The sequence below is a fragment of the Mytilus edulis genome, chromosome 14 (genome assembly GCF_963676685.1).
Source record: "Mytilus edulis chromosome 14, xbMytEdul2.2, whole genome shotgun sequence".
NCBI classification, from domain to species: Eukaryota; Metazoa; Mollusca; class Bivalvia; order Mytilida; family Mytilidae; genus Mytilus; species Mytilus edulis.
The window spans coordinates 58,886,200-58,907,198 of NC_092357.1; the positions used below are offsets into that span (position 1 = coordinate 58,886,200).

The 20,999-nt window shown below is 32.8% G+C and overlaps 1 long non-coding RNA gene across 2 annotated transcripts; it reads right to left on the minus strand.

The window, feature by feature from the left end:
* Window positions 1-16,629: 16,629 nt before the first annotated feature.
* On the minus strand, window positions 16,630-18,573 carry LOC139503741 (uncharacterized). Of its 2 annotated transcripts, XR_011659183.1 has the most exons (3): window positions 18,482-18,573; window positions 17,580-17,704; window positions 16,630-16,995 (listed from the first exon to the last, which is right to left on the minus strand). It is a non-coding gene; the product is annotated as an uncharacterized lncRNA (long non-coding RNA). The 2 variants fall into 2 exon arrangements; XR_011659182.1 differs by lacking the exon at window positions 18,482-18,573 and having other exon boundaries at window positions 17,580-17,844.
* Window positions 18,574-20,999: the final 2,426 nt, after the last annotated feature.

The window sequence follows — 20,999 nt, forward strand, 5'->3', positions numbered from 1 at the left end:
TAACTATAGGTCATTGTACAGCCTTTACCTATGCAGTTTGTAATTCGAAAATGAAAATAAATAACTCTACATGAGGCAAAATGACATGTATCTATTAACAAATTTCAGGTACTAGTATATATATTTGAATTTAAGCAGACATGATTGTCAACGAGACAACTCTCTACTAGAGACCAAATGACATAAGTTAACTATAGGTCATTGTACAGCCTTTACCTATGCAGTTTGTAATTCGAAAATGAAAATGAATAACTCTACATGAGGCAAAATGACATGTATCAATTAACAAATTTCAGGTATATATATGAATATAAGAAGATATGATTGTCAACGAGACAATTCTCTACCAGCGACCAAATGACATAAGTTGACTATAGGTCATTGTACAGCCTTTACCAATGCAGTTTGTAATTCAAAAATGAAAATAAATAACTCTACATGAGGCAAAATAACATGTTTCTATTAACAAATTTCAGGTATATATATGAATATAAGAAGAATGTGACATGATAAGCAATGAGACAACTCTCCACCAGACACCAAATGACATATACGTTAGCAACTTTGCCGTTTTTGTAATTAAGAAAACTCTATAAAACGAACATTGATATGGTCTTTATTATAAATGATCTGTTAAAAAAACTTTGAGTTTTTGAAAAACTAAGTTTTTTCTACTTAAGGAATAGATTACCTTAGCTGTGTTTGGCATTTTTTTTTTATTTTTGTGGTCCTCAATAATCTTCATTTTCTACATTTATTTTACCATTTTACCATTTTTTATTGGGGCATCACTGATGATTCTCTTGTTGACTTAACGTGCATCTGGCGCAAATATAAAATTTCAATCCTGGTATCTATGATTAGTTTATTATACATACGTGAATGTAAACAACAAGAGGTCACCATATTACCTTTGACACTTTATACAATGAAGTAGGCTATCAAAGGCCCACCATGCAAACATTGGATTTATTCAATCAAGGAAAACCATCTTTATGATTCTAAAATAAAATACCAAAAAAAAAACCCAACATAAATGACATGCAGCAATCATCGACAATTATTGCATTACTGGCTCTTGACTTAGACAGGCTAATGCAGACTGTCAATGTTAAACGTACATGTATAATTTAGACATCAACCCTCCCATAATCTGGTATAGAGGAACCACATAAAAAGCAGTAATTGTTCTCCCCCACGGAAGGGTCAAATGAATGATCTTGTTTCTCCAGAGGGGCGTCGGTATACCAGTAGTCTAGGTAGTAACTACTGTAATCACGAGACGGTCAACACTCAGTCTGGCTTCTTCTACAAATAAAAACAAAGCGCAACAAAATAGCCCAACAATTTTGTTAAAAACACCAACAATCAAAATTCAAATTGTTTCTACAGAGGAAAATTAAAATATCAATCTGTACAAATCAAACTGATTTATTGTAAAACCATCATAAATCAGAAACAATGTAACATGCATACAGCTTTTGATGTACGTTTCGTCCTCGAAGGTATCACCAGACTAGTAGTCAGCACTTCGGTGTTGACATGAACTATAATAATATGGTCATTTTTATAAATTTACTGTTTGCAAACGTATGAGTTATACCAGACATTGATTACCTTAGCCGTATTTGGCACATATTTTTAGAATTTTGGTTCTCAATGCTCTTAAACTTAAACTTTGTACTGTATTTAGTCTTTTGTAGACGACACTCGCGTCTGACGTAAATTCAAATTTTCAATCCTGGTATCTATGATCAGTTTATATATGAAACAAAGTCGTATGCAAACAGCTTTTGGTGGACTGTTAGATACTGTCAATTATTTCTCGTAAATAACAATAAATACGTCTTTTTTTCAAATACCTCTGACGACAATATATCCTGTCCTAAAAATAATCAATTGATGCCTCACGTGAGAATTAACCCCTACTAATAAATCACAGCATTTGAATGAAAATCAATTCTGTCATTTATTTTTACCGCACATGGTTCAGTTATACCAAAGATCGTCATTGTTTGTAATTGACCAAGAAGGTCAACATAAATAATCCAACCCGAATATATAAAGCACGTCATTCAATTGCTTGATTTTTTGCCGAACATGGTTCAGTAATACCTTAGACCGTCATCGTTTGTAATTGACCAAGAAGGTCAACATAAATGCTCCAACCCAATATACAAATCACGTCATTCAATTGCTTGATTTTTTACCGAACATGTTTAAATTAAATCAACGATCGTCATCGTAAGTAATTGACCAAAAAGGTCAACTCGAAACTCGGATCTATGACAAAGTGGCAAGTTTCCCCCCAGCTTTAACATACCGTCTTATTCATATTTTGCGTTTATTTATTTTCATTGATAGGTTACATTTGGATTTCGTTAACGGGGTGTGTTCCTAATTATGATATGATTGATTCATTCTAGGATCTATGAGAAAATTGGTTATTTTTTCCTCCAGCTTTAACCATCTGTCTTACTCACATTTGGCGTTTATTTATTTTCATTGATAGGTTAAATTTTGATTTCGTTAACGGGGTGTGTCCCTAATTATAATATGATTAATTCATTCTAGGATCTATGAGAAAATTGGCTATTTATCTTCCAGCTTTAACATACGTCTTATTCATATTTGGCGTTTATTTATTTTTCATTTTATAGGTTACATTTGGATTTTGTTAACGGGGTGTGTTCTTATTATAATATGATTAGTTAATTCTAGGATCTATGAAATAATTGGCCATTTTGCCTCCAGCTTTAACATACCGTCTTATTCATTATTTGGCGTTTGATAATATTCATTGATAGGTTACATTTGGATTTTCATTTACAGAGAGTGTTCCTAGTTAATAAACTCAGGAGCCTGTAATTCAGTGGTTGTCGTTTGTTTATGTGTTACATATTTGTTTTTCGTTCATTTTTTTTACATAAATAAGGCCGTTAGTTTTCTCGTTTGAATTGTTTTGCATTGTCTTTCTCGGGGACTTTTATAGCTCATTATGCGGTATGGGCTTTGCTCATTGTATAGACCTATAGTTGTTAATGTCTGTGTCATTTTGGTCTTTTGTGGATAGTTGTCTCATTGGCAATCATACCACATCTTCTTTTTTTATATCATCATAGATACCAGGACCAAATCTTGTATCCACGCCATACACGCGTTTAGGTAAATTCAAATAGAAATACAATCATATTGCTGAATAAACACCCTACAGGGTCATGTCATTAACACTTGTAGAAATGAATAGGCTGATAATTGTTACACAAACATATCGGTATTCTAATTTAAATAAATACTAATTATTGAAGTACATAGATACTATTTCAAGGGATTTTTCTGACATGCAATTGCTAATTCTTAATATCAGTTATTATATATATATTTGAAATAAATGAATTCTTTGACTTTACACTTGTCTCAGAGTTTCTAGAATATTCAAATGTATACACTTGTATTATAAGTCTCTAAACAAGTATGAAACTTATTTATAAATCAAAATGTGTTTATAGATATCTTAAATGTATTGCATTTGTGTTTAATCACTGAATCCTTTTCAAACTTCAGGCCAGTATTTCATATTACCCAGTATTGCCCAGTATACCTGGTAAAACCCAGTAAAACCCGGGGTTTTCATTTGATGTATGAATGATCTTTATAATAATTATTGCTAATTAGATTAATCTCAGCCAGAGAACAAATGACGTAGAAGATTTGCAAGTATAGGTCTTGTACGACCTTTTATAATTCGCAACCTATACCACATACCAAGCTATAAACTACCCGGAAATGGTCAATGTAAAACAATTAATACGAGAAAATTAACGACCTGATTAAAAAACCAAACAAAAGTCGAAAGACAAAGATGACAAACAGCAACAAACGACAACTACTGAATGTCTGACTCCTGACTAGGAAAAGAATATGAGAAGGGAAAACAGATCTGCGGGCGCCAATAAAACATCCCATAACCAGGGCAGCACAAAGAACGAAAACATAAATACAAACTATATAAACCTGCTGAGTACAGCTTAACTCATCAGACATACCACAACCACAACGAACCAAACACAACAAGTGTCAGTCATTGACTGAAAGAGTAACAGGGATGTAAATAGAATGTTTCACTCACACGAAAAGAACAACATCGTATTACACCAATATAACTAACACTAGTTCAACATATGCAAACAGAGCCGACAACATAACAGACAATGTAGTGTTTTCGAAGTATTTCTGGGGACATGTTTATGAGATGACGTCAATCAATGGAAAATTAAAATGATGAGAGTTGGTGTTAATTCCGAACCTAAACTGTACTCATTACAGAGTCTATGTTAGGGATAAACACCAACTCTGTCATTGTAAACATGTATCTTATCAAGTTTAAGTATCGGAAAACTGCTGTCGTTTACTATTTATTGTTACTTCAAAAGACATCAAGACCAAGCAGTTAGTTATTTGTAAACAAAAGTATTACTGTGAATCCATTATTATTCTTTGGATACCAATTGTCGTTGGTTTTGAGGGAAAAGGTGAGCCACGAATTCAAATGTTCAACGAATAGTAAATTTTCTATAGGCTCTGTATGCAGATATTGGAAACACCATGAAAACAAAAATCCAAGAATTTGCAAATTTTCCTCAATCCACGAAATTTGGTACCAACGAAAATAAAATGAATCCATAGTATTTTACTTTATCGGAATTGTAGTGGAGTTCGTGTTGTTTCTTCTTTATTATTTAAACTGTTGATATAAAAGAGGGACGAAAGATACCAAATGGACAGTCAAACTCCTAAATCGAAAATAAACTGACAGCGCCATGGCTAAAATTGCAAAAAGACAAGCAGACACACAATAGTAAACATGACACAACATAGAAAACTAAAGAATAATCAAAACGAACCCCACCAAGAACTAGGGGTTATCTCTGACTCAGGTAATGTCCTTTGGTTTTGTGAGTCTTTGTTTACTCCTTAGTTTTGATTGTAATTGTCTTATATGTAGTGTTTAGTGCACTATTGTTTTTTCCTTTCGTTTTGTTTACTTTTCACCATGGGATTACCAGTTTTCCTTCGAATTATGAGTTTGAATATTCCTTCGGTATCTTGCACCTCAATTTTTCAACCATATCCTAACCGGTTAAGTTTACTGTTACATATATACATATATATATATATATATATATAAAGCAAGCTTGTTATTTTAAGATGATAGTATTATTCTAAACAGAGTTAACTGTTGATCGCAACTTTTTTTTAGTACATGTTATATACATTCCAAATTGTAAAATATTGATCGCAACTTTTTATAAAGTATATGTTATACATTCCAATATCAGTGATACTATAATAATACACTCATTATAGATTGAAAATCGGTATATGCACCAGACGTGCGTTCCGTCTACAAAAGACTCATCAGTGACAGTCCAATAAAAAAAGGTTAAAAAGGACAAATAAAGTACGAAGTTGAATACCTTTGAGGACCAAAAAAATATATTTTATAGACACCTGCCTATAATTGAAGACTATATGTTGACCTTTAGATGTCATAAGGTTATTTGTATCGGACGTACTGTCCGTTTGGCGTATACCCGACATTTTTACTTGTTGTGTCTGTTTGTTTTGTTCACGCATCGTTGTCAATATAATGGTATTTGATGCGACTGTCACACAACTGAGAGGTTAAGCTATCTATAGTACCTCTATAAAACCAGGATCAATCCATCATTTTCTACATAAAATAATGCCTGTACCAACATTGACCAAGTCAGCAATATGTCAGTTGTTATCCGTTCGGTTGATGTGTTTGAGCTTTTGGAATTACCATTTGATTAGGGATTTATTCTTTTTTGAATTGTCCTCGGAGCACAGTATTTTTGTGATTTTACTTTTTTCATGTATTGTTAATTATTTAAAAAGACATAGATTTGTATATTCCATAACATGCATAACGATACTTGCTGATAGATTTGATTATAGTCATATTAATGATAACATTTAGTTGAAGTAATTTGCTACTCTTATGCATGCCATGGTATAGTATATTTTGTTTCCATATTATTTCGTTCAGCCTTTATTTTTGTTGAATTTGTCAATTCATAAAACGTATTCCCTTGATCAAACAAGTATTCGCTTACTATGTAAATAGAATGTTTCACTCACACGAAAAGAACAACATTGTATTACACCAATATAACTAACATAAGTTCAACATATGCAAACAGAGCCGATAACATAACAGACAATGCAGTGTTTTCGAAATCTTTCTAGGGACATGTTTATGAGATGACTTCAATCGATAGAAAATTTAAATGATGAGAGTTGGTGTTTATCCCGAACCTAGACTGTACTCATTACAGAGTCTATGTTAGGGACAAACACCAACTCTGTCATTGTAAACATGTATCTTATCAAGTTTAAGCATCGGAAAACTACTGTCGTTTACTATTTATTTTTACTTCAAAAGACATCAAGACCAAGCAGTAAGTTATTCGTAAACAAAAGTATTACTGTGAATTCATTATTATTCTTTGGATACCAATTGTCGTTGGTTTTGAGGGAAAAGGTGAGCAACGAATTCAAATGTTCAACGAATAATAAATTTTCTATAGGCTCTGTATGCAGATATTGGAAAAACCATAAAAACAAAAATCCAAGAATTTGCAAGTTTTCCTCAATCCACGAAAATTGGTACCAACGAAAATAAGATGAATCCATAATATTTTACTTTATCGGAATTTTAGTGAAGTTCGTTTTTTTTTCTTATTTATTATTTAAACTGTTGATATATAAGAGGGACGAAAGATACCAGAGGACAGTCAAAATAAACTGACAAAGCCATGGCTAAAAATGCAAAAGACAAACAGACACACAATAGTACACATGACACAACATAGAAAACTAAAGAATAAGCAAAACGAACCCCACCAAGAACTAGGGGTTATCTCTGACTCAGGTAATGTCCTTTGGTTTTGTGAGTCTTTGTTTAGTCCTTAGTTTTGATTGTAATTGTCTTATATGTAGTGTTTAGTGCACTGTTGTTTTTTCCTTTCGTTTTGTTTACTTTTCGCCATGGCATTATCAGTTTTCCTTCGAATTATGAGTTTGGATATTCCTTCGGTATCTTGCACCTCACTTTTTCAACCATATCCTAACCGGTTAAGTTTGCTGTTCCATATATACATATATATATAAAAAACAAGCTTGTTATTTTAAGATGATAGTATTATTCTAAACAGAGTTAACTGTTGATCGCAACTTTTTTTTAGTACATGTTATATACATTCCAAATTGTAAAATATTAATCGCAACTTTTTATAAAGTATATGTTATTTATACATTCCAATATTATTGATACTATAATAATACACTCATTATAGATTGAAAATCGGTATATGCACCAGACGTGCGTTTCGTCTACAAAAGACTCATCAGTGACGGTCCAATAAAAAAAGGTTAAAAAGGACAAATAAAGTACGAAGTTGAATACCTTTGAGGACCAAAAAAATATATTTTATAGACACCTGCCTATAATTGAAGACTATATGTTGACCTTTAGATGTCATAAGGTTATTTGTATCGGACGTACTGTCCGTTTGGCGTATACCCGACATTTTTACTTGTTGTGTCTGTTTGTTTTGTTCACGCATCGTTGTCAATATAATGGTATTTGATGCGACTGTCACACAACTGAGAGGTTTAGCTATCTATAGTACCTCTATAAAACCAGGATCAATCCATCATTTTCTACATAAAATAATGCCTGTACCAACATTGACCAAGTCAGCAATATGACAGTTGTTATCCGTTCGGTTGATGTAATTGAGCTTTTGGAATTACCATTTGATTAGGGATTTTTTCTTTTTTGAATTGTCCTCGGAACTCAGTATTTTTGTGATTTTACTTTTTTCATGTATTGTTAATTATTTAAAAAGACATATATTTGTATATTCCATAACGATACTCGCTGATAGATTTGATTTTAGTCATATTAATGATAACATTAAGTTGAAGTAATTTGCTACTCTTATGCATGCCATGGTATAGTATATTTTGTTTCCATATTATTTCGTTCAGCCTTTATTTTTGTTGAATTTGTCAATTCGCCGTTTCAGAATCTAATGCATCCTGGGTAATATTTTCAAAAGCGTACACCAAAGGGTTTTGATTGGTTTAAAACGTCCTAAACAATCGAAATTCAAACAATGACGTAACGTTATTTTCACTTTGGGGTACGAACAATGAAATTACCCATGATGCTTTAGATTCTGAAACGTATTCCCTTGATCAAACAAGTATTCGCTTACTATGTAAATTAATTTAAAGATCAGTATTTTACACAATGTATTTAATTTCCAGTGTTTGTATATATAAATATAAGAGAAAACAATGAACACAATTGAAACACAACGTTAAAATGTAACACACACAGAAACGAACTATGTAAAACTCAAAAAGGTATCCATCCCCAAAAACGTGTTTTTATGACGTCCTTGAACTTGAAAAATACATGTATGTGGTTTCAAAAGGACGCCAGAGCATGTTCTTTATAAGAACGTCCGATCATGTTCTTTATAAGAACGTCCGATCATGTTCTTTATAAGAACGTCCGATCATGTCTTTATTTTCTAAACCGCGCAAAATGTTTCGACCAAGAATTTATTTTTTGATATCACCAATCAGTTTGAAAATAAAATCGAGGCACAATTTTCAAAGTCTATTTTATGTATAGATCTCAAATCAATATATACCCGATCAAAATACGTTCCTACAGTAATTTTTAATATTCCTAGACATTTGATGTTGTAAAGACAATCATTCTTAAAAAAGATATGACGAAAATACCGAATTCCAAGGAAAATTCAAAACGGAAATCTTAAACATATAAAACAAATAGAAAGCAACTATCATATTCTTGACTTGGCACTGGTATTTCCCGGTTAAACCAGGGCTGCGTTCAATATCGTAGCAGCTACGTAGTGCTTCGTAGGTTTTCACTATTATACGTGTAGCTATATACTAGTTGTTACATAAATATTGATAGCAGCTACGTAGCCGCTACGTAGCTGCTACGATATTGAACTCAACCCTGGATTAATACCTTTTTTGATATTTTTTAACACTTATACGGACCGAAAACAGGAGGGACTAAAGATACCAGAGGAACATTCAAACTCATAATCGTGGCTTATGTTTCCTTTATTAGCTAAATGATACAAAACAGAATGACAATGATATACATTTAACACATATAAATAGAGCTATGAAAACAATACTTAATTAGTAATAGAAACTTTTTATAATTAAAAACTTTATAAATGATTTAGTTCAGGATGTTCGCTTCTCAGTTTCAAAATGAGAAGCATTTAAAAGGCCCATTAAAACTTAGCTTTAAAAAAAACAAAACCAAAAAAAAAAAAAAAAGCAGACATAAATGTTAGGACGACCCCTGTTCTTGTTTGCGAGAAATGAACCATTGAATATTTTGCCAACAATGATTTCTCTAAATGTTTCTGTTGTCTTTCGATAACCTTAAAAGAAAACAAGTATTTTAAAGATTTTCAATTATAGCTTTTCGTAAAAAAAAAACCAACCGAAAAGTACGTTTTAACAAAGTAGGAAAAATTGGTAATGGCACTTCATTGATCAAAACAAAAATATAACAATAATCGAATAAGGTGAAGTAAACATCCTTAAAGAGATCTTATGAAAACAGTATGAAACATGTTCAAAATGATGTGATACCGTCGATATCGCTGTTCTTTAAACAATAATTATAGTATTTTTTTTAGTTGTATTCTCCACTTTCTAAACTAGACTGTGAAAATGTTCGTGTAGATGATGTACTCTTTGAATCGATCGTCTCGGTACTTGACACTGAACTCTTTCGAACATGTTCATCTCTTTCAGGGACTGAAAGAATATTTACCCGCTTTGCCGAACTTTTATAATGCGTTCTCATATGACGTGTGATCATATCCCGTCTGCAAGCAGTATAAGGACATAAATTACATCGATATGGCTTTTCCCCTGTATGGGTGCGTTCGTGTGTTTTTAAGTGATCACTTCGACTAAATTGTTGTCCACAATCACTGCATTCATACGGTTTTATTCCAGTGTGAAGTCTCATGTGGCGGGTCAACGTGTCGCTTCGAGAAAAAGACCTATTGCAAACTGAACAATAGTGTCCTTTGTTGTTGTTGTCACCATGTGGCACAGTTTCTGTTCCTAGATGTTTTACCATATGTTTTGCTAAGCTATCATAGGAAAAGAACACTTGATTACACACTGGGCACGAGTAAGCATCGGAGTCCGACAAGGTTCGACGCTGATGATGATTTTGTTCTAATACGGAGCGCCTCGGTATCTTAGGTAAACTCCTATTGAAGAACTGACTAGGATACATTCCTAGGGACGACATTCCTAGGGGCGAAACGGCCAATTGATCAATCTCTGACATTGGATTATCCATTATTGGTCTCTGTGGAAATGATAAATTAATTCCCGTAGACATCATAGGGTAAGCTGGGGATACCTTTTGGTCTAAATTAAAGCGTGCAAAGGGCATATCGAAATTAAAAATATTACTTGCCTTTGGAACCGGTCGCAAAAGTGATGAGTCTGCAGAGGACATGAACACGGGGGAAGGAAAACCTGGCGAATACTGATGTAGAAGTTGCCGTTTTGTGTTTTGATATTCATGAATGTTCTGTTCTTTAGGCCCGATCGTCATTTCCGACCTGAAATATTTCGTAGAGGAATGACCGATAGGGTCGCTTTCTAGTTCTTTCTTGTGTAAAAGTGACAATCCATGTTTTTGAGTAGGAGAATGCCCTTGTTGTATGAATGGCATCTTTGAGAAGTCAGGAGAAACCTGAGCTGGCCGTTTTTGTGCATGAACTTTTGCAGCCAACTCAATAATAACATCACTATCATCTTTTGTATTTGGGGATGTTTTTTTAATGGACTTACTTGGAGAATGTCTTGGTAAATCCTTCAATGCAAGTTCCTGAGACGGTGAATTCGTTTGAGAACTTCCAGCTGTTTCTAATGATGTGAACCTACTTGGAGAATGTCTTGGTAAATCCTTCAATGCAAGTTCCTGAGACGGTGAATTCGTTTGAGAACTTCCAGCTGTTTCTAATGATGTGAACCTACTTGGAGAATGTCTTGGCAAATCCTTTAAACCAAGTTCCTGAGACGGTGAATTCGTTTGAGAACTTCCAGAAATTTCTAAAGATGTGAACCTACTTGGAGAATATCTTGGTAAATCATTCAATGTAAATTCCTGATAGGGTGAATTAGATTGAGAACTTCCAGCATATACTTGTTTCTCACTACAATAACGATTTTGAAGATTCTTTTTTAAATTTCCTGGAAACGATGCCTGTTTGTAGGATAATGTTACCTCTGTGCGTTCTTCTTGTTCTGTCGTTGTGACATCTTCATCTTCATAATTATTTATAACAATGCTTGTTGTTTGGTGAATTTTGTTTCTCTCCATACACTCTGTTGATGATTCTTTTGAGACAGAAGGAAACTATTATATCTTTTTTTTGAGTGTGGCAACTGATCTCTTATTCTGAAATTAGACAGATCTAGTAACACGTGATGATTTTAATGCTTTTCTTCAAAGTTTTATCGAGAAATGACAAATCTGTTGTCCAGCTTCTTTTTATTTAGCTAGGTGATAATTGCTCAGATAACCAACATTTCTGACAGTCAAAGGTGTTAATTGTTTTCAAGACATTTTCAAATCTTTTTGTTTAATGACGTCCTTTCTGTTAACCCGAATAAAGAAACAAGAAAAATGTTAACCAAATTTAGAAGATCAATGTCTCTTAATAGAAACTGGACGATATACAAAAATACCTCGAAATTGAAAGAAAATGTAAAATATGTAATATCATAGACTATAAATTCCATTTTTCTTTAACTGTATAGTTAATAAAAAATAAAAAAATAAATCTTCCTAAAATATTATATACAAAAATATGTAAATTTTGATACACTTAATTTTACTGATAAATTCGTGATTATACTAAATTCATCAACACCAAATGATGTAAAAGCAATTGTTTCTTTTATTAAAGAGTCATTATAACTGTGGAAAGGAAACCAATAACTGTTTTGATCATATCTATTATAATTGTGTCTAGTTTTCATTAAGTTTGTTTTGTATATGTTTTTGCCATAACCAAAATTGGATTTTGTTTGTTTTCCCAAAAAATAAATTAAGTTAACGAATTTTTTATATCAGAATTTAACATTTACTCTCAATGGAACCCGACTTAGAAATTGAACAATGATTTAATTTGCAATGTAATTTTAAAGATTATAAAGATGTTAGAAGATGGCGAATGATTACGAGTGAGACAACTCTTCATCCAAGTTAAAATTTGTAAAAAGTAAACTATTATAGTTTAAAGAACGGACTTCAACAGGGAGCTGTGGCTCACACCGAATAGCTCGCTTTATAGAGCTCCTTAAATGACTAGAATAGACCATTCGAACAGATAACCAACCGTCTAATCTTTTCACAAAACGCGAAACGAGAAACACTTCTGAAGCACATTAACGAACGACAATCACTGAGCAAAGGTTCCCTTCTTAGGACAAATATGAGCTGTAAATCATAACCCAAAACAGAAAAGCCTAACAACTCATTAATTTACCATGTTTTTGGCCGTGCACGTGGTTTTGACCATGTTATTGGCTATTTTTCAAGTGAGTGGTGGTTATGACCATGACATTGTCTGTTTTTTCATTTGACTAGTCATTCACCCATGGTATTGTCTGTTTGAATGGCGGTTTTGACCATGGTTTTGTCTGCTTTATTTTCCATTTGACAGGTGGTTTTGACAATGTTTTATTTTGGTTTTGACCATGGTTTTGTCTTTGGTTTTGACCATGGTATTGACTGTTTTTCATTTCACTGGTGATTTACCATTGCATTGTCGGTTTTTCATTTGACCTGTGAATCATGCCATGAAATTGTCTTCTTTTAAAATTTTTACTGGTGGTTCTTCATTTAGCTGGTGGTTTTTTATTATCCCCTTTGTGGTACAGAATATACGTTTGTCGGCAATCTTTAACCAGTAGTACATCCACGATTGTATAAGTGTTGCTGTACCCTCTATAACGAACTACACCACATACCAAAATAAGTCTACACTTGATAACTGATAATTAGTGGGTTTCTTTTAGATATTTTTGTTCAGTCACAAGTTATATTTAAGATTTCATTATTTGCTTTAAAACAAATGTGATTTCGTTTTTTAAATAGTGTTGAATTTCCAAAGTGTTAATTTGTTATTTCACATATTATTTCTCGTTTTTTTCTAAATTAACAGAGAAGAAACTGGTAATTAGAATCGCTGAATTAAACTGGAATTGATTTATCCATAGACTGTTTCAATTAAAATATAATCCCCTTTGTTAAGATTTCATTATTTGCTTTAAAACAAATGTGATTTCGTTTTTTAAATAGTGTTGAACTTCCAAAGTGTTAATTTCTATTTAATATTTAATTTAATATATAAGATATACATATGCCCTTTAAAACAAACGTGGTCCTTTTTTTTAATTTTAATTTTTAACTTTCATTTGACTGGTGCTTTTAGCCATGGCATTAGATATAGGAAGATGTGGTATGATTGTCTGTTTTTCATTTCACAGGTGAATATGCCCTTGACATATGCATTGTCTGTTTTTTTTTAATTTGACAAGTGGTTTTGACCATGACATTATTAGTTTTCCTTCGATCGGTGAATCTGCTTATGACATATGTATTGTCAGTTTTTTTTTTTTTTTAATTTGACTGGTGGTTTTGACCATGACATTATAAGTTTTCCTTCGACCGGTGAATCTGCCCATAACATATACATTGTCTGTTTTATTTCAATTTGACTGGTGATTTTGACAATGACATTATTAGTTTTCTTTCGATCGGTAAATCTGCCCATGACATATGCATTGTTGGGTTTTTTAATTTGACTGGTGATTTTGACCATGACATTGTCTGGTTAACATTTGACCGCTGAAGCTGCCCATGACTATGAATTGTCTCTTGTTTTAGTTTGACAGGTGGTTTTGATCATGTTATTGCCTGTTTGTCATTAAACTGGTGGTTTTGACCATGAAATTCTCTCTCTTTCTTTTGACTAGTAGTTATGACAATGGCATCGTCTGTTCTATATTCGCCTAGTAGTTTAACCGTGGCATTATATGTTTATTATTTGACCGGTGAATATGCACATGACATGCGCATTGTCTTTTTTTTCAAATTTGGCTGGTGGTTTTGATCATAGTATTGATTTATACTGGTGTTTTTAACAATAACGTTGTGTGTTTTTCATTTGACTGGTGGTTTTGAACATGGTATTGTCTGTTTTTCATTTGATTGGCGCATAACCCAATGGTATTGTCTTTTTCATTTGACCATTGTATTGACTGTTTTTGAAGTGAATTGTGCTTTTGACCATGACAGTGTCTGTTTTTACAATGGTATTATCTTTTTTTCATTTGGCTGGTTGTTTTGAGCATAGCATTGTCTATTTTTCATTTGATTTGTGGTTTTGACCACGACATTGTCTGTTGTGAGTGTTTGATTTGACCACGATATTGTCTGTTTTCATTTGACTGGTTGATTTGACCATGACATTGTCATTTTTTCATTTTACTGGTTGATTTTGACCACGAAATTGTCTGTTTTTCATTTGACTGGTGGTTTTGACCACGACATTGTCTGTTTTCATTTGACTGGTGGGTTTGACCACGACATTGTCTGTTTTCATTTGACAGGTGGGTTTGACAAAGACATTGTCTGTTTTCATTTGACTTGTGGTTTATCTGGTCTGTTTTCATTTGACTGGTGGTTTTGACCACGAAATTGCTGGTCTATTTTGCATTTGATTTGTGGTTTTGACCACGATTTTTTTGTGTTTTTTTTTATTTGACTGGTTGATTTGACCATGTTATTGTCTCTTTTGTTTTTTTGATAGGTGGTTACCATGAATTTGTCTGTTTCTGTTTCACTGGGGGTTTTGACCATTGAATTGTCAGCTGTTATTTTACCGGAGGTTTTTACCATTGCATTGTCTGTTTATATTTGACTGACGGTTTTGCATTATCATTAGGTATAGATTCAGCTTGTTTCGACAATTCGGAACCAGAACGACATTCACGATTGTATAAGTGTTGGCGTACCCTTTAGAAAAAACTACACCGCATTTCCAAATGAACTTGATAAGTGATAATTTTTCTTTCTCAGAACATAATGGTCACAAGTTATATATTAGAAAACATTATATTCGGTAGTACAAACGTGATTCCCTTGTAAATAGTGCTGAACTTCCAAAGTGTTAATTTGATATTTAACATTTTTTTCCTCTTTTTTAAAAGCAATACTTACAGAAATTGATAATGAGAATATTTGAATTAAGCTTGAATTGATAAATGTCAGTGCTCAACACCATTTTTTTAATTACTTTCGGGTTTTTACATAGTCTTGTGTAGACTTTTTGATTGTTATTTGCTTGTGTTGTTTTTATCATAGGGTTGTCATTTAAATGGTTGTACTTTCTTTGTTTATGTTATACAGGGTACCGACATTGTCTGTTTTTCATTTGACTGGTGTTTTTCTTTTCCTTTATTTTCTTTCTGACCATGGTAATGTCTGTTAGTCATTTTATTGATGTTTTTTTTTTCATTCATTATGTTTTGGATCATGGTTTAAAATTGACTGGTTGTTTTTCTAGGATTTATTTTTTTGACCACGACATTAACTTTTTTTAATTTATTGCTGTTTTTTTCTTTGTTTTACACATATCCTCAGTGATTGATATAATCTTGCATCCAGTTCATGTTAAGTTATGGGCATAGAAAACTCTAGAGGAAAGAACCGAATACAAGATAATATCTTAACGTTTCAGAAACCAAAATGTGGACTACCATGCACAATGCAATGCAGAAGAGTTCACTAGATATAGTGCACAGTTGTTTTTCAGTTATAAAACTACTCTGGAGCTCATAAAATGAAGCATTATAATCAAAATTTTTGTCATCAGAGATATATAATCTTATTTTTACCATTGTAATGAAAAAGCAAACACAAACATGCCAATACACTTGCCCTAATTGACCTTTCCCTTGAAAATCGATAAAGCGAAGGTTTGTTTTGTCAACATGATCCCATGGTAATGCTCATGTTTTTCTAATGTTGTCTCGTGCTCATCAACCCAAAATGCATACATGTAATACCAATATTGAAATATAAATATAAAAACATATCCACATTTTGGTACTTATGGGTGGGAGAGGGGGGAACTTATCAAGAACCTCATCAACCCAAACAGGCAATATGTATTGCCTGACCAAACATAGCCCTTAAACCAACCACCACTTGGATATTGAAAGAATGAGGATGTATCACATGTACTTCCGCCAAAGATATCAACCAATGAGGTTATACACATATCCTCAGTGATTGATATAATCTTGCATCCAGTTCATGTTAAGTTATGGGCATAGAAAACTCTATAGTCCATACAGCATATTTGCAGGCCAATCTCAAAATACACCACTAGCAAGGCTTTCCCTTAAGGAATAGTATTCCCAATACTCAAAACAAATTCAACACTTTTATTAAATATTATTCCTTTTAAAATTACGTTAAAACACTTCTAAACATTTAAAGATGCATGTAAACAGTTCTTTATAAATCGTTCATAATTCAATAAATTCTCATGAATTTGACCACATACGGACTTTTAAAAGTTGAGTTAAGGCAATAAACTCATATCAAAATGAACATTGTCATTATTCTAATAACATCTTCAGCATGTGGAAAGCTTGTAAGCAAAGGGACTTAACCTCCAAGTGTAAACTATGCTGGCTTGTCTCTTTCTTTACTGTTGTTGAATCAAACACACTCTTTACTTCATAATCAGGAACATTGACAATTGTATTTCCACTCGATTCTTCACATGTCTGCTGAAAATATATTAACCAATAACAAATTGTTTATTTGTACTAAAGACAGCATTAGTCACACTTTGAAAAGGAAAAATCCCTTTGCCTACAATCCACGTGGAAAACCACTAGGGAATCAGTGTCCCTCGAACTGTAGACAAAGAAATTTAAATTAAAAAATTTAACCATACATAAAATTTAAGTATACATTTGTACTAGTATACAAAATCATTCAACATTATATTTATTTATTAATTTAGATAAAACAAAACAAAACAAAAATATTGCAACCATTATTTAATCTCCCATGACAAAAAGATTTTTGTGACATATTTCAACACATCAATGAAATTAAATACACAATCAATAGAAAACATCATGAAATTACGGAAAAATTATTAGCATTACTTTTAAATAGGTTCATTTGAACAAAGCTGCTTCCATCACAGATTTTTTTTTTTTTTTTTAGTACCGTGCCATATTGGCATCTTCTGCCTTTCTCAACACAGACATACATAATTTAGTGTAGTATCAATATTTTTCCCATTCATAATTTTCCTATTTTCAGAAATCAAAACATTACTTCAATTGTAATTTGTTCTCACCATATTCTGATTAGAAAAAATCCTTTCCTTTTAAAAAGGTTGTTCGAATTCATTGACATGAATCATCGTGCAATGTCATATTACTTCTTCATTCGTCACCCTGTCAAAGCTGTAGGTAACACCATCTGAAAACAAAAACATTCTATTCAATTCTATGTACAATCAAACAGACCGCTGAACGCGGACCTCGACGAAGACACCTTATAATTCAATACACATCACTCCGATAAAAAACATGAATATCAAGTGACATGTCACACTAAATTATTCCATTTTCTCAATAATTATATTCTTTTCTAACAAAGTATTTAAATAGCATTTCTATCAGTATGTACGATGTAAAAATAAATGAAAAGTCCACAACGCAGTCAAAAGTAACAAAAGAAACTATTTACCCTATAAACAATTTATTATTCTCCTTTCAACTACAATTTTCCAAAATGGCCAGAGCCCCCACTTCCACATATATTTTATATAGCGATAGCACTTTGCCCTGCGTTTAACCGGCGCACGGCATAACAAATATCTGACCACCTGGGTTGATAATAACTACCTATTAAGGTCTATATCCCAAAACATTTTTGCCACCAAGGTCAAACATTACCATCTAGTTCTATCAAGAAGCCGCCAAGGCAAATATAAATGACCACCAAGGTCTTGACGCCCCCAAGGCTAGTATTTTTAATTCATTGTTGCCATCAAGGCAAATGTAAAAAATCATAAAAATGACCACCTAGGTCTATTGCCACCAAGGCATATAAAAATGACCACCTAGGTCTATTGCCACCAAGGCATATATAAATGACCACCTAGGTCTTTTGCCACCAAGGCATATATAAATGACCACCAAGGTCTTAAAGCCACCAAGGCAAATGTAAGTAAAAATTAAAGAATATAGTTACTTTGCCGACAACACGTGGAGCACGACCTTCCCACAGCTTGGATAGTGAAAGAATGAGGATGTATCACATGTACTTCCGCCAAAGATATCAACCAATGAGGTTAATGTTTTGACCATGGTATTGCCTGTTTTTTATTTGACTGCTGGTTCTTTCTTTGTGTTTGTTTTTGACCATGGTATTTCTGTTTTTCATTTAAATGCTTGTATTTTCTTTGCTTATGGTTTGACTGTTTTTTTATGTTTCTGAACACGGTATGGCTGTTTTTCATTTGAATGGTGGTGTTTAAGTATCCTCTTGATCTATCTTCAGTATCAATGGTTCCAAGGTTTTAAACAATCAACAATTGTAAAAGTATTGGTGTGCCCTTTACAACAAATTACACAACATTTTGAAAGAAGTTTGCTTTTGACAAATACAGTAATAATCTATTTTTCAAAATATCATCGTTCTATCACAAGTTATATACACGATATAACATGTACCTATAAAAGCAAACGTGCTTATTTTAAATAGTGTTGAACTTTTCATGTGTTAATTTGATATATTGCACAGGAATCCTCTTAATTAGTAAACCGTTGATAATACTTATAGAAACTGATAATTCAATTAGCTTTGAAAGGCGATTAAATTGATCAAGGGATTAATTTCAAGAGTTCACTCGTTTTATATAAAATGTGGCTGTACTTTAAAAATAAACGTGTTCTTCGTTTAAAAGTAGAATAACAAAAAGATTGAAAAAGAAAATTCAAAAGGAAAATTCCCTAATCAAATGGCAAAATCAAAAGCTCAAAAACTTTAAACAAAGGGATGAAAACTGTTATATTTCTGTCTTTGTACATGCATTTTTTTATGAAGGAAATGGTGGATTGAACCTGGTTTTGCAGCTAGCTAAACCTCTCAATTAATCAAGAGGTCCAAATGATTAAGTTGAACTCATCCCTACGTAAATTTTACCGACGCAATCACAAGTTGGTTGACCGTTATGGAAAAAACAACTTTTCACAGATGATATTGGATATGTTCCTTATGTCGTAACTACAATACCCTTCCCTTTTCACGGCTGTGACCAACCAAATTAGACTTATAACCGGATTTATAATAACATCAGCAACACGATGGGTGCCATATGTGAAACAGGATCTGCTTATCCTTCCGGAGCACCTGAGATCATTCCCAGTTTAACTGTCCCTCTAATATCTTTCGTCCCTCTTTTGTATGACAGTGCCCTTTAAAGCAGACGTGTTCCCTGTCAAAATGATGTTCATCTTTCTAAATGTTAATTTGTTAATTTAGCAGACTACTCCTGTTTGGTTTTAATGTTGACAATACTTATAAAAAACTGATAATAATAGCTAAGATATACTTTCTTTTAACTAAAAGCTCAATTAAAAGTGGGAAAAAGATACTAGTAGTTATGACAATGGCATCGTCTGTTCTATATTCGCCTAGTAGTTTAACCGTGGCATTATATGTTTATTATTTGACCGGTGAATATGCACATGACATGCGCATTGTCTTTTTTTTCAAATTTGGCTGGTGGTTTTGATCATAGTATTGATTTATACTGGTGTTTTTAACAATAACGTTGTGTGTTTTTCATTTGACTGGTGGTTTTGAACATGGTATTGTCTGTTTTTCATTTGATTGGCGCATAACCCAATGGTATTGTCTTTTTCATTTGACCATTATATTGACTGTTTTTGAAGTGAATTGTGCTTTTGACCATGACAGTGTCTGTTTTTACAATGGTATTATCTTTTTTTCATTTGGCTGGTTGTTTTGAGCATAGCATTGTCTATTTTTCATTTGATTTGTGGTTTTGACCACGACATTGTCTGTTGTGAGTGTTTGATTTGACCACGATATTGTCTGTTTTTATTTGACTGGTTGATTTGACCATGACATTGTCATTTTTTCATTTTACTGGTTGATTTTGACCACGAAATTGTCTGTTTTTCATTTGACTGGTGGTTTTGACCACGACATTGTCTGTTTTCATTTGACTGGTGGGTTTGACCACGACATTGTCTGTTTTCATTTGACAGGTGGGTTTGACAAAGACATTGTCTGTTTTCATTTGACTTGTGGTTTATCTGGTCTGTTTTCATTTGACTGGTGGTTTTGACCACGAAATTGCTGGTCTATTTTGCATTTGATTTGTGGTTTTGACCACGATTTTTTTGTGTTTTTTTTTATTTGACTGGTTGATTTGACCATGTTATTGTCTCTTTTGTTTTTTTGATAGGTGGTTACCATGAATTTGTCTGTTTCTGTTTCACTGGGGGTTTTGACCATTGAATTGTCAGCTGTTATTTTACCGGAGGTTTTTACCATTGCATTGTCTGTTTATATTTGACTGACGGTTTTGCATTATCATTAGGTATAGATTCAGCTTGTTTCGACAATTCGGAACCAGAACGACATTCACGATTGTATAAGTGTTGGCGTACCCTTTAGAAAAAACTACACCGCATTTCCAAATGAACTTGATAAGTGATAATTTTTCTTTCTCAGAACA